The 14,422-nt window shown below is 55.2% G+C and overlaps 3 non-coding genes across 3 annotated transcripts; all 3 read left to right on the top strand.

The window, feature by feature from the left end:
* The first annotated feature begins 3,020 nt into the window (after positions 1-3,020).
* On the top strand, positions 3,021-3,211 carry LOC118218531. The gene has a single exon (XR_004763437.1). It is a non-coding gene; the product is annotated as a U2 spliceosomal RNA (small nuclear RNA).
* Positions 3,212-3,647: 436 nt separating this feature from the next.
* Positions 3,648-3,764, top strand: LOC118218573. Its single transcript, XR_004763454.1, has one exon. It is a non-coding gene; the product is annotated as a U5 spliceosomal RNA (small nuclear RNA).
* Positions 3,765-9,800: 6,036 nt separating this feature from the next.
* LOC118218524 lies at positions 9,801-9,995 on the top strand. Its single transcript, XR_004763433.1, has one exon. It is a non-coding gene; the product is annotated as a U2 spliceosomal RNA (small nuclear RNA).
* Positions 9,996-14,422: the final 4,427 nt, after the last annotated feature.

Below are 14,422 nucleotides of genomic sequence, written 5' to 3'. Positions count from 1 at the left end.
GGAGGGGGAGCTGGCGTATGAATATTGAGGTTCTGGAGGAGGAGGCTTTCCAGAAGCGCTTTATTGAGGCGTACAAAGGGTGGGCTAAGTTAAAGCCCTTTTTTGGTTCAGTGGCGGAGTGGTGGGAATTAACAAAGGGTAGGATAAGGGGTTTTGTGATGGGGTACTGCCGGGGGAAAAGGAGGAGGGAGCACAGGCAGTTTGCGAAGAGGCAGAGGGAACTAGAGAGCCTCTATGAGGTGTGGAACAGCGGGGGGGCTTTCGACGAGGAAAGGTGGGAGGAGCTGAAGGCAGAGCTGAGGGTGCATTGTGAAGCGAAGGCGCGCGCCCTCGCTTTTAAATGCCAGGGGGAGAAGTATGAGAGAGACGAGACCATCTCCTCTTACTTCTTCCAGAGGGTGAGGGCGGTCAGGGCAAAGAGGGTGATGGTGGGGTTGAGGGGGGGGGACGGGAAGGTGTTAAAGGGAACAGAGGAGATGCTGGGAATGGCTACCAGCTTTTATCGTGACCTGTTTGGGGAGAGGGAGGTGGACAGGAACGCGGCGGAGCTTTTCTTGGGCATGGTGGAGGAGAAGGTGCCAGAGGGGGTGAGGGCGGCTTTGGAGATGCCCTTCAGTTTGGAGGAGCTGAGGAGGGCGCTGGCGGGGATGAAGGGGGGGAAGGTCCCGGGGAAGGACGGCCTTCCCAAAGAGTTTTATTTGAAGTTTTGGGAGTTGGTGGGGCCTGACTTGCTGGAGGTGGTGGGGGAGATTTTTGGGACGGGGGAACTTGCTCCCTCAATGAGGGAGGGGGTGGTGGCCATGTTGTTCAAGAAGGGCGATGAGCTTGACCTAAAAAATTGGCGCCCGATAACGCTTTTGGGCGTCGATTACAAGCTCATCGCCCGGGTTTTGGCAGGCAGGCTGAGGTTGGCCATGCCGTTTTTGGTAGGGGAGGACCAGACTTGTGGGGTGGAGGGGAGGTCGGCGGCATGGAACCTGCAGCTCACGAGGGACGTTTTGTGTTGGGTGGAGGAGCGGAATATCCCGCTCGTTTTGGTTAATTTGGATATGGAGAAGGCGTTTGATAGGGTGAGTCACGGTTTTTTGTTTGAGGTGTTGTCACGTTTTGGCTTTGGTGCAGGGTTTCTGAGGTGGCTGGGTTTGTTGTATAAGGGTGTAGGAAGCAGGGTGGGGGTGAATGGCCATCTGGGGGAGATGGTATGGCAGAAGGGGGGGGTAAGGCAGGGCTGCCCCTTGTCACCCCTCCTTTTTGCTTTATACATGGAGCCAGTGGCAGAGGCAGTGCGGAGGGATGGGGCGATAGGAGGCATTCCAATGCCAGGGGCGGGTGGGGAGTTTTTAAAGATCTCCCTATAGGCCGACGATGTCACACTGTTTTTGGACGGCGAGAGGAGCATGAGCAGGGCACTGGAGGTTGTGGGGGACTTTTCCAAGGGGGCGGGTGCCTCCATAAATATGGCAAAGTCGGCAGTAAGTTTCTTTGGGAGGTGGAAGGGGAGGAGGGAGAATACATGTGGGCTTCAAGTAAGGGAGGGGCCAGCCAAAATTCTGGGCGTAGAGTTTAGTGGGGGCGTCAGGGAGGACGCCATTAAGAACTGGGAGAAGCGGGTGGCCGGCGTGAAGACCAAACTGGGTCTTTGGTCGACACGCCGGCTCACAGTGAGCGGGAAGGTGACGGTGTTGAAGGCCGACATTTTGCCGGGGTTAGTTTATTTGTCGTATGTGTTTCCGTTGCCTGTGCGTCTGAGGAGGGATTTAGTTAGGGGTGTGTTCAAGTTTTTGTGGGGGGGTTATGAGTATGTGAGGAGGGAGGTTATGTACATGTCCGTGGAGGAGGGAGGGAAGGATGTGCCACATTTTCCGTTGAAGTTAGACGTTTTGTTTTATAGTAATTTGTGTGTGTCTTTGGTTTCCCCTCAGGTGCATAAGTATCAGTATTTTGTCCGGTTTTGGTTTGCGTCGTGGGTTCGGTTTTTGGTGGGGTGGGATAATAGGGTGCCGAGGGGGGAGGTGGCCCCTGCGCACTACGTGCAGGTGGGGCGTTGGGCCAGGAAGTACGAGGAGTGTGCGGATAAGGGTTTGGTGGTACAGCACAGGAGGCTATATAGCGCGCTGAAAGGGAGGCTACGGCCTGTGGGGGGGACGGGAGTGCCAGTGGGGAGAGAAGTGTGGGCGGTTCTCCAGCCGAAGGGGCTGGAGAACCGTTTGAAGGATTTGAACTGGCTGGTGGCGTATGGCAGGCTGCCGGTGAGGGACGTGCTTTACAGGCACAAACTCACTAAAAATAGGTTCTGTCCAAGGGAGGGCTGTGAGAGGGAGGAGGAAACGGTGCGCCATGTCTTTTGGAGCTGTCCGTTTGCCCAGGAGGTGTGGGGTCTGATGGGGAGGAGGTATAGGTGTTTGGGAGGTCTGACCCAGGATTTGGTTTTTTTTGGGAGGGGGCTGGGGAGAGTGAAGGGGAGGGGAAAGTTTCTTTTGCTGTTTTTGCTCAGCTTGATAAAGCTGAAGCTGTGGCTAGCTAGGGGAGAGAGGGGGGTGGCGAGGTCGGGGTGGACGGGGTGGGGACTGGTGCAGATGGTGAGAGCGGACGTAGAGCGACGCTTTCAGTGGGAGGAGCTGCGCTGGGGTTTCCATGCAGCCTGGGAGCGGTGGAAAAATTTATTGTAATCCAGGCTGGGGATTATTGTATTGCTGTGATTTGGTTGTATGTTGGGTTGTGGGAAGGTGTTGGGTGGGGAAGACATGGGAGGGGGTTTAGTTGTGAAGAGATGGATTTAGAGGATTTGTGTTTGTTTTTGTGCTGTATGGATGTAATGGGATGTGTGTGCGTCTAGCAGGTCTGACATGCAGAAGAACCTGTAAATAGAAATGTATATAATGTATATAATGTATATAATGTTTGGATGGATTTGTGGCACAATGAGGAGGCGCGGTATTTTCCTTCTGCGCGTGAAGTGGGCTGAGGTACAGAGGGAAGTCTCAGTGTTGATGATCGTGCTGGAAAATCAGAGGAAGGTGATACGGTCTGAGTGTAAAGAAAAAAAAAAAAAAAAAAATCTGTTCTTATCAGTTTAATATCTGATACGTCCCCTATCTGGGGACTACATATTAAACGGATTTTTGAGACTGGGAGTCGGAGAAGGAGCTTGCTCCGTCCGCTCCACGCATCGACCCGGTATTGCAGTACGTCCGGGAACGGTGCGCCTCTATTTTCGGGTGCAAAGGAAATGCTTCTGCTTCTGCTTCTGCTTCTGCTTCTGCTTCTGCTTCTGCTTCTGCGTGGAGTAGACAAGCAACTGAGTCCTTGTGGGGGTTTTTTTTTTTTTTTTAAATGAAATAAAAGAAATAGTTTTATCGTGTGTGTGTGTGTGTCGTTCTTTCTTTCTTTCTTTCTATCTATCTATCTATCTATCTATCTATCTATCTATCATTCTCCGTCAGCTAGCTGGGTGAGTGAAGTTGGTTAAGTAAGTCAGCTAGCGAGCCGGTTTGCAGCGGTCCATGGCTCGCTTGCGCCCTCTGCCAGTCGGGCGGTTATAGCGTCTCCTCTCCCTCTTCCGCGGATAACGCGCGGGGGGACAACTCCGGGCCTGCGGCTCCGGGCCGGGAGGGCCTACGGCGGCTGGTGCCGGCGAGAGGCCACGTGTGCTCGGGTTTCTCTTCATCACGCACAAATCTTTCGCCTTTTACTAAAGATTTCCGTGGAGAGGAACACTCCTGAGTTTGTGCTATTTTTGGATGCTCCGTCCGCCGGACGGGGCGACTTTTCTGTTCTTAAGAGAGCTTGTTGATGACTTGTTGCCATGTGTCCCTGGTTTGTGACTTGTCAGGTACATGTGTTATAGAGTGTGGACTGTCTCCTTGCTTGCTTAGCTAGGCAATTACATAGCTGTTCCGCGAGTGCTCGTGCAATTAAACGGCGATAAGAGCCTTCAGCACGTAGGTAGCTACCGTGGCAGAGGACGTGGGGCTTTGTGGGTGGAGCTGAGGTGACGGCCAGAGGTCCCGGGGGAAGCGTCGAGGGGGCCCCGGACCAATGGCGAGCGGGGACCGGGTCCGGCCGGACCCCGCGATCGGATTCCCGGCCCCCTGGGCGGCGGCGGCCAGCTGTGGCCAATTTTCAGGCCATCGCTTCTCGGCTTTTTGGCTAAGATCTGGAGTTTGAAGACGGAGAAGGCGATGACGACAAACGGCGACAGCATGCCGACCCATAGGGTGCGGCTCCGAAATACGGTGCGGTTCGAAATGGAGGACATGGACAAGAGAAAGGTAGACCTGGATGGGTTTGTGAAAGATGTGCTAATGGGTGGATTGGGGGTTGAGGCAGGTTCTGTGTATTGTTTGCAGGACTTCTCAAACAGAGGGTTCTTTGATGTCACTTTTTATTCTGAGGGGGATTGCCAGAATTTGCACGCGCGCTATGTGGAGTGCAGGGAGGCGGCGGTTTTACAGGGCATCAGAGTGCTGTTGCTCTATGCTCAGGCCCTTAGACCTTTAACGGTGCACTTGTTTAATCCATATGCACGGGAAGAGGACCTAGTGTGCTTCTTGAAGCGATATTGTGTGGATGTGCGGGAAGGGGTAAAATTGAAGAACAAGTATGGGATTTGGAACGGAAAAAGAAGGTACATGGTGCGTTTCAAACAGGATCAGCAGGGAGTGGGAGGCTATGTTCACCCTCCGGGTTCCTTCTCCATAGGCCCTGATAAAGGGTATCTAAGTTATCCAGGACAGCCCCTGTACTGCAGACGGTGTGGGCTGTTTGGGCATTTGAAGGACATTTGCAGCACAGAAAGGTGTAGGCATTGTCAGTCGGCGGAGCATACAACTAAGGATTGCAGGGCTCCTAAAATGTGTAGCCTTTGTGGAAGCAGGGAACATTTGTTTCGGGTGTGTCCTGATCGGCCGCGCTCCTACGCCAGCTGGTTCAGGAATGTGCTGGAGGACAGAGATTTTGGGGCAGGCATGAAGAAAGGTGCCACTAGGGGGCCTATGCAGCAGAGCGCGCCTGCTGCTTCTGCAGAGGCCCCAAAGCGTTTTGGAAAACCTGGAGAGGGACAGCAGCCGGGGGTGGGCCTAGAGCGGCTTGGGGCTTCTGCCTCTGGAGAAGGTGGTACGGGAGCTGGACTGGGGGAAGGTCCTGGCCAGGCGGCAGGAGTGGGAGCTGCGGCGGTGCACATTCCTGTTCCAGGGTTTGTGGAGACACAGGCACAGGACATAGGCCAAAGGGAGGCTCCGGATCCGGGGCGGGTGGTGGTGGTGGATTCGGACCAGGGCTTGGATCCAGCTGCGGGGCCCGTCCCTCCGGAGGTTTCGGCAGTGGACGGGGGTGGTGGTCCATGTCCGGAGCTGGCTACTGGATCCGGGCCAGAAGTTACTTTGGGCCAGGATGAAAAGAAAGTCCAGGGGCCTGGGCCGGCAAAAATACCTGGGGCAGGGTATGTGCAAGTGTTTGGGGTGGGGGCTTTTTTGGGTAAGGACGGGGGGGCAGCGACGCCGCCTACTGACGAGGTGGAGGCTCCTGCGGGGGGATGGGCGGCCGTTGGGGTGTCGCAGGAAATGTTTTCTGCCTCAGGCAAAGGTTTGGGAGCGGGCTCGGATTCGACCGAGGTGGGGGCCACTCTCCTGGCACCGGCGGACCTGCCTGCGCCGAAATGGGGGGACAGCCCATGCTCAGGGGAGGAGCCAATGGACGCCTGGGTGGCGGTATCCCGGAAACGCCGGACATTGGGAGAGGGGGACTGCCCCAGGAAGGTGAAGACAGGGGACGAGGGGAAGACGGGCGATCAGATGACTCTGGGTAACCGGTTTGAGGTGCTGGCGAGCCCTCAGGGGGAGTCTCTGGACTCGGTATACTTGGATGAGGTGATGCAGATGGAGATGGGATCTCCATCCGCATGGTTAGAGGGGGGTGGGGTAGAGGCTTTGGTGGAGACCATGGGGATGGTTTTAGGGGGGGACAGGGGAGAAGAAGGGGAGGGGGGCAAAAAGGAGGAGGGGGGCAAGAAAGATGATGCTCCGGGCGTGGTAGAGAATGAAAGTGGAGCTGGGGCTGGGCTCTAAATGGTTACGGGTATATTTATTTGTTTTTCAAAATGCAATAATGCAGATTACAGTGGTGACTGCAAATGTTCGCGGGCTTAGAGACCCGGTCAAGAGAGCCGCTGTTTTTGCCTCTCTGGTTGCAATGAGGGCAGATGTATTTCTACTGCAGGAAGTGCATCTGAGGGATGAGGAGGATGCCCAAAAGCTGTCTGAGGAGTGGGTCTGGGGGCCTTCAGCGTGGTCAGTGGGGAGTGTGCACTCCAGTGGCGTTGGGATTATGTTTAGGGGGAGCACCTTTGGAATTGATGATGTGGTGAGTGTGGTGGCGGGGAGGGTGATTTTGGTGGATTTTAGCTTGCAAGCAACAAAACTGAGGCTCATAAACATGTACGGGCCTGCAAAGAAAGGGGAGAGGTTAGAGGTATTCAGGATGCTGCCTGGGCTCCTGACTACAGCTAGATCCACAATCTTTGGGGGGGATTTCAACACGTCCTTGGACCGGGTGGCTGGTGCTGGTGCCCAGGGCGGGGGTGCTGGGACTGTGGACTATTCCACCAGGGCGCTGGCTGAGGTCGTGGCTGATTTCGGCCTGGCTGATGCATATCGGGAGATGAACCCAGGAGGGGATGGCAGAACATGGCGAAATTCCAGAGGGGCAGCTAGTCGCTTAGACTATTTCTTTGTAAGCAAGGAGCTGAAGGGGTTGGGATGTGTTGCTCTCCCCTCATGGTTTTCGGATCACGATATGCTGAAGCTGACTCTGCAGTTGGATGGTCAGAGCTGGGGCCCAGGGTACTGGAGACTGAACGTGGAGCTGCTGGCCAGAGAAGGGTTTAAACAGGCTTTTAAGAATTTTTATAAGGCAGTTAGGGCGCTGCGGCCTTTTTACCACACTGTAGGGGAGTGGTGGGATGCCGCAAAGATTAGGATTGGGGTGTTTTGTAGGAGGTTCGCCAGCACAGTGAGGAGGAGAGAGAGGGCAGAGGTGCACAGATGGGAATGCTCACTGGCTTATCTTCATGGCCGGCTAAATGCTGGAGGTGAGGTGGAGCTGGCGGCATATGAAGGTATTAAATACCGGTTGAGGGAGGTGCTAGAAAAGAGGGCCAGGACGGTTGCCTTTCAGGCCAGAGTTAAAGAAATGGAGGAGGGGGAAAAACCCTCGGCGTATTTTTTTCAGGCCATGAAGGCTAGGCGCAACGTCGCAGTAATCAAGGGGCTGAAGGTAGATAAGGGGGTGGTTGCAGATATACAACCGATGCTGAGGGCGGCGGAGGCCTATTACGCAGACCTGTTTAGTGAAAGGGTGTGTGATTTGGAGGCCCAGGAGGCCTGTCTTAAGGTCATAGCCAGAAGATTGGGTGAGGAGGAGGTTAGGGAGCTTGACTCTCCGTTGACTGTGGAGGAGGTATGGGAGGCCTTGCGGACAATGAAAGAGGGGCGAGCCTCTGGGTCAGACGGGCTCCCAGTGGAGTTCTATAAGGTCTTCTGGGACGTGCTGGGGGCAGACCTGGTAGAGGTTTATAGAGCGACTTTGGAAATGGGGGTAATGTCAGACTCGATGAGGAAGGGCGTGGTTGTGCTTTTGCATAAGGCAGGTGACAAAACGGACCTGAAAAACTGGCGGCCCCTAACTCTTTTAAACAGTGACTACAAAGTAATTGCGAAAGCGCTGACTAGGAGGGTGAAGAAGGTGATGAGCTCCTTGGTAAGTGGGGATCAGACCTGTGGAGTTCCTGAGCGATCCCTATCCTGGAATTTAGTGCTGGTGCGGGATGTGCTGGACTGGGTCAAGGAGAGAAACCTGCCGTTAGCCTTGGTTAGTCTGGACCAGGAGAAGGCTTTTGACCGGGTCCAGCATCGCTTCCTCCTCCGGGTGTTAGAGAGGATGGGATTTGGCAGAGTGTTCTGTGGGTGGCTGCGCACAATGTATAAGCGTGTGTACAGTTGCATACGGATAAATGGGCATCTCAGCAGGGCGGTGATGCAGGCCGGGGGGGTGCGGCAGGGGTGCCCCTTGTCACCGCTGCTCTATGTACTGGTTATAGAGCCGTTTGGGGAACTAGTAAGGCAGGACGCAGGGGTGGATGGGGTGCTGATTCCCGGGGCTGCGGGGGAGAGGCTCAAGATACAGCAGTATGCTGACGACACAACGGTCTTTGTATCTTCACAGGCATCTTTGAGGCGTGTACGGGCCCTGACTGAAGTATACACATCGGGCACGGGGGCAAAGGTGAATTGGGAGAAGTCATCGGTTTTTTATGGCGGTAAATGGAGAGAGGGCACAGGTGATGGTGGTGGGTTTGCACAATGTGAGGAGGGCATGAAAATACTGGGGGTGAAATTCTTTGCTGAACGCAGTGCAGAGAGAAATTGGGAGGCGAAGGTGGCCATGGTGCGCATGTGCCTGGGGAGGTGGGCGCAGCGCAAATTGTCGCTATCGGCTAGGGTGATGGCAGTCAAGGCAGCTTTGCTGCCGTTGGTCTTGCACTTGGGGTACGTGTTCCCGGCGCCGGCGAGGGTAAGGCTGGCTCTCACCAGGGCAGTGTTTAAGTTCCTGTGGGGAGGGACATACGAATATGTGAGCCGGGAGCAGATGTACATGCCGGTGGCGAAAGGGGGGCGGGATGTCATCAGACTGCCGTTGAAGTTGGAAGTGATGTACAGCAGCATGGCTTGCAAGTGCCTGCTCGAGAAGGTGCCGCACAAGTGTTTTTATTTTGTGCGGCTGTACTTAGCTTTAGCGCTGCGGCGGTTAACACCGTTATCACATGTGGTGCCCAGGGCGGAACAGATGACCCCAGCGTACAAGGCGGTGGTGCTAGCACTAAGGAGAGAGCCAGATTTGATGGTGAAGGAGGTGGTGCTGAACCACCGAGAGTGGTACAAGGCTGTGGTGGCGCGTCAGGCTGTGGCCCCAAGCATGGTACCTCTGGGGATAGACTGGGGCAGGGTGAGCAGCGGAAGGGCTCCGGGTGGGGTAAAGGACATCCATTGGAGGTGTGCATTAGGGAGACTGCCGGTGAGAGAGGTGCTCCACAGGCACGGGTGTTCCCAGAGCTCGCTCTGCCCCAGGGGGTGCGGGGGTATCGAGACAGTGTGGCACGCCTTTTGGGCTTGTGCCTTCGCCAGGGCTTTTTGGGGACTGGTGCAGAGGCAGTTGCAGAGGGCTGGGTTGGGGTGGAAGGTAGGGGGAGAGGAGCTCCTCTACAGGAAAAATATGGAGGGTTTGGGCTCGGCCAAGGCACAGTTGGTGTGGGATGTGTTGGGGTACGGGAAGTTGGTGTTGTGGGAGGACAGGAGGGAGGTAGAGAGGAGGCTGGTGAGGGTGATGACGCCTCTCCAGCTGTTTTACAAGTTAAAGGGGAGGGTTGCAGAAAGAATTAGGGCAGATGGGGTAGTGAGGGGCTGGGAGTGGGTGCAGGAGAAATGGGGAGGGTTAGAGCGGGTTTTTGTGTAGACCACGGGAATGTCCATGTATGGGGAAAAGAAATGTAAAAGGGAAGGGAAACGGGTAATACGTGAAATGGAAATTAAAAGGGAAGGTGGTAAAGAATAAAGTACAAATGTATGTAAAGTACAATGTATATACTTGGGATGGAATGGTTGTGTGTACTTTTGTGTTTTGTGTAGGCGATGATGTGGTTAGCTCCGTTCAACGTGAAGTGGCTCTGAGATCAAATCTGATTTGGTCACTTAGCTTGATGATCGGGTAGGCTTGCAGTTGTGAGCTTAACGGATGGAGATACGAGCTGAGTTTTTGTAAAAAAAAAAAAAAAAAAAAAAAAAAAAAAATCTGTTCTTATCAGTTTAATATCTGATACGTCCCCTATCTGGGGACTACATATTAAACGGATTTTTGAGACTGGGAGTCGGAGAAGGAGCTTGCTCCGTCCGCTCCACGCATCGACCCGGTATTGCAGTACGTCCGGGAACGGTGCGCCTCTATTTTCGGGTGCAAAGGAAATGCTTCTGCTTCTGCTTCTGCTTCTGCTTCTGCTTCTGCTTCTGCTTCTGCGTGGAGTAGACAAGCAACTGAGTCCTTGTGGGGGTTTTTTTTTTTTTTTTTAAATGAAATAAAAGAAATAGTTTTATCGTGTGTGTGTGTGTGTCGTTCTTTCTTTCTATCTATCTATCTATCTATCTATCTATCTATCTATCTATCATTCTCCGTCAGCTAGCTGGGTGAGTGAAGTTGGTTAAGTAAGTCAGCTAGCGAGCCGGTTTGCAGCGGTCCGTGGCTCGCTTGCGCCCTCTGCCAGTCGGGCGGTTATAGCGTCTCCTCTCCCTCTTCTGCGGATAGCGCGCGGGGGCGCCGGCGGACAACTCCGGGCCTGCGGCTCCGGGCCGGGAGGGCCTACGGCGGCTGGTGACGGCGAGAGGCCACGTGTGCTCGGGTTTCTCTTCATCACGCACAAATCTTTCGCCTTTTACCGCCTCCCCCGCCTACCCCCATGCCACGCACCAGACCACCCACCCCTACCTCCTCCCAGCCTGGAAGCCAAACCCCACACGCACAGACCCCAGCACAAGACCCTACCCCCTGTATCCCCACTGCCGGAACCCCCAACTCCACAGCGTCCCCTGCTCTAGACCCCACCAATCCCGCCACTGTCACTATTAAGGAGGAGCCTGACTCTGACACCCCCATTGTGGTGTTGGAGTCAGACTCCTCAACCTCAGACTCGGATTCCATTACTCCTTGGCAACAAGCTAAAAATAAAAAGGGCAAACGAATTCGATCACCAACAACAGTCCAACAACAACCCGGTCAACCTCCCAACCCAGCAATAGTGCGCCAAATAATCAAACCCACAAAAACATTGAAACAGCAATATTCCAAAACGGTTCATAAGACACAACCTGCAGCCAGGCCTGAGCCCCCTCCCCGCCCTACAAAACCACCCACACCACCGCCAGTACATTGTACAGAAGTGCTACACACCACCACCACCACACAACTAAGAAGCACTAGGGACCAGCCAGCCTCCGGTCCAGACCCTGTTAAAGGATCTGGAGCACCAACCTCCTCTCAGGGCCCTCCAGGGACTGGGGGGAAGCCTGGGGCAAGAACACCTGCCCCCACCTCTCCAGGACGGAACCTCCCAGGCAGTCAGGAGGGGAGACCTGTGGGTGCACATGGTCCGGGGGTGAGTAGGCGCCTCAATAAACAGGAAACAGTAAATGACAAACTCAATAATATCTGTAAACAGATTGCAAGCAGCAACATAGGTCTATAACACACACATTACAATAAAACATGGAACATACAATAACCATTTCAACATTAAACACCCGCAGTATTAAAGATTCTTCAAAACGCCATACAGTCTTCTCCATCCTGTCACAGGTCCCCTCAGACGTCATCCTGCTCCAGGAATGTGGTATTCCGTTCCGGGAGTTGGATGGCGTTCTGAGGGAGGGATGGAGAATGGGAGACTCTCTCTGGTCTGGCTCTAACATCGCCAGAGCTGATGGGGTCGGCACGTTGGTAAAAAATCCCTACGTGCGCATAACATCCAGCAACGTAGTAGAGAGTGGGCGAATCCTCGTCACCGATTTCGATGTCGGGGGTTCCCCACTCAAGGTGATCAACGTGTACGGCCCCACCAGCGTGGCCGAGAGGGTCTCCCTTTTCACAAAATTACCATCATTAATACATTGCACAATGCCGGTTGTCGTGGGGGGGGATTTCAACTGTGCCTTGACAGATGAGGACCGCAGCAGACCCAGACGGGATCGCTCCAGCGACCTGCTGCGGTCCCTCATAGAGGACTTCTCCCTCCGCGACGCCGGGGGCGCCTCTCCCCCCCAACACACGTGGGTGAGTTCTTCCGGAAGCTCTTCTTCGAGGATCGATTTGTTTCTGCTCTCCCCAGGCCTGGGGGTGCCCGCTTATTCCATCCAGGCGGTGCACTTCTCGGACCACCACATGGTGACCGTGTCCCTGACCTGGAAGAAGTCCATAACCGTGGGTAAGGGGCTCTGGCGGATGAACATCAGCCATCTCCAAGACCCCCAGGTGCGACTCTCCTTCTCGAGACGTTACCTGGAGTGGGTGAGTCTGAAACATCTCTTTGACTCCCCGGTGGAGTGGTGGGAGATGGTGAAGGAGCGAGTGCGAGGCTACTTCCGGGCAGTCGGGCGGAGGAAGGCGAAGGAAAGGAGGGCAGTTTTTGTACGACACAATGCTGCCCTCCAGAGACTGAGCCTCCTCCAGTCCCGAGGCCTGGATGTTAGCAGTGAGATCGCACGGACTCGGCAGAGCCTCACCACCCTCTACCGGGAAGAGCGGGAAAAATTTACCTTCCGCTCCAAACTCCAGGGCCTCGAGGAGGATGAGAAGTGCACACGGTTTTTCTTCCGCAGGGCGCGGTCTAAGACTAATAACATCTTGTCTCTCTATAACAACAGAGGTGTGGTGGTGTCTGAAGAGGCGGAGGTCCGGGAGGTGGCCCGGGAGTTCTACGGGGGCCTCTATAGTGAGAGGCCCTCCGATGGGGCTCTCATGGACACCTTCCTGGGCGGCCTTGACAGACGTCTGGGTGACGAGCGGATGGACTCGGAGTTGAGCACCGAGGAGCTCACCCGGGCCGTGCTCTCCCTTAACCAACATAAAGCTCCGGGTCCTGACGGAATCCCAGCCGAGTTCTACCAAACTTACTGGGATCTCCTGAAGGAGGACGTGGCTGAAGTCTTCAGAGCGGCGTACAGGGAGGGGCGGTTGGGGGCCTCACTGAGACAGAGCTTAGTAGCTCTTGTCCCAAAGAAGGGGGACCTGAAGGACCTCCGCAACTGGCGGCCGATCAACCTCCTCTCAGTCGACTATAAGATCATGGCGAAGGCGCTGATGAGGAGGTTCCAAGGCCTGATTACATCGGTGATCGGACCGGACCAGACCTGCAGCGTGCAGGGGAGGTCCATTAACGACAACCTGCTCCTCGTGAGGGATTTAATCATCCACTCCGGGGAGCGGCGGTCCCCCTTGTGCCTTCTCAGCCTCGACCAGGAGAAGGCATTTGACCGGGTGAGTCATGTGTGCCTGGAGAGAGTGCTAGAGAGAATGAACATCCCTGGCCCCCTCCGGCGTTGGATAAACATCTGCCTGACTGACATAACGGGCAGAGTGGTTGTCAACAGGCAGCCCTCTGCCCCGTTTGCCATCAGGTCTGGCGTCAGGCAGGGGTGCCCTCTAGCATCTCTCCTGTACGTCATCTACCTGGAACCGTTTCTCCAGGCCATCAGGGCCAGCCCCGGAGTGGCGGGTTACCCGCTGCCGGGGGCTAGAGGAGAGCGGCTAAAGGTGATGGCGTACATGGACGACATCACCATCGTCGCCACAGATAGTCGCTCCATCGCTTGTGCCACCAAGGTGTTGGACGACTTCTGTGTGGCCACTGGCGCCCTGGTCAACAGGGACAAGAGTGAACTGTTTCTGTCTCCTCATTATAGTGAGCCTCTAACCGTTTCCTTTCCTGTACGCAGAAATAACATCAGGCTCCTCGGGGTGACCTTCCAGGCTGACGGAGGAGGGCGAACGAGCTGGGAGGGAGCCCTAAGCCACGTCCAAAACAAAACCCGGAGCTGGAGTGCACGGCCCCTGACCATGGCGGGTAAGATCCTCGTCCTGAAGGCAATTGTCCTGCCCATTCTACTCTATGTGGGGAGGGTGTTTCCCCCAGACAAGGCCACCAGCAAGAAAATAGCTAGGTTGGCCTTCCGCTTTGTCTGGGGGAGTAATATGGAGAAATTGAGTAGAGCCACCCTCCTCAAAGAGGAGAGGAATGGGGGGCGGGGGGTCCCGGACATAGTCACCATCCTGATGGTGCAAGGTCTGGCCGCCCTGGTCCAGAACGTCGGGAAGGTGGGAAAGGCCTCTGGTGCCTTCGCTAGGTACTATGCCACCCCCTTCCTGCGGACAATGGGCCTGGGTGTGCTGGACCTCACTACACCATATAGCTGGGACCCCCCTTATGTCTATCAGGCCCTGAGGGACTTTGCCTTCAGGGCGGGATTGCCCAGGGCTGGCCTGACCTCGTGGAGCTATAAAATCATAATGGCTCATTTACGATCCAGCGAGACCGCCACGCTCCCGAGGTCAGGGCCGGCCCGGGACCCGCAAGTCATCTGGGCAAATGTTACACACAAATGTCTAACAAACAAGCAAAAAGACATTGCCTGGATGACAGCTCACGGGTGTCTCCCCACAAGAGTGTTTATGTACCGCCGGCACTTAGCCCTCACTGAGCGCTGCCCCCACGGTTGCACTGACTCAGAACACAATTACCATCTGTTCTGGGAGTGCACCGTGGCTAGGCGGGTCTGGGGCCTTGTTGTTTCCTCTGTCTCCCATAACAGGTTGCTGCCGATGTCCT

Source organism: Anguilla anguilla, chromosome 18 (assembly GCF_013347855.1).
Source record: "Anguilla anguilla isolate fAngAng1 chromosome 18, fAngAng1.pri, whole genome shotgun sequence".
In the NCBI taxonomy this organism is placed as follows: domain Eukaryota; kingdom Metazoa; phylum Chordata; class Actinopteri; order Anguilliformes; family Anguillidae; genus Anguilla; species Anguilla anguilla.
Note: the sequence above shows the minus strand (reverse complement) of the source record. Positions and strands in the feature narration are given on the sequence as shown.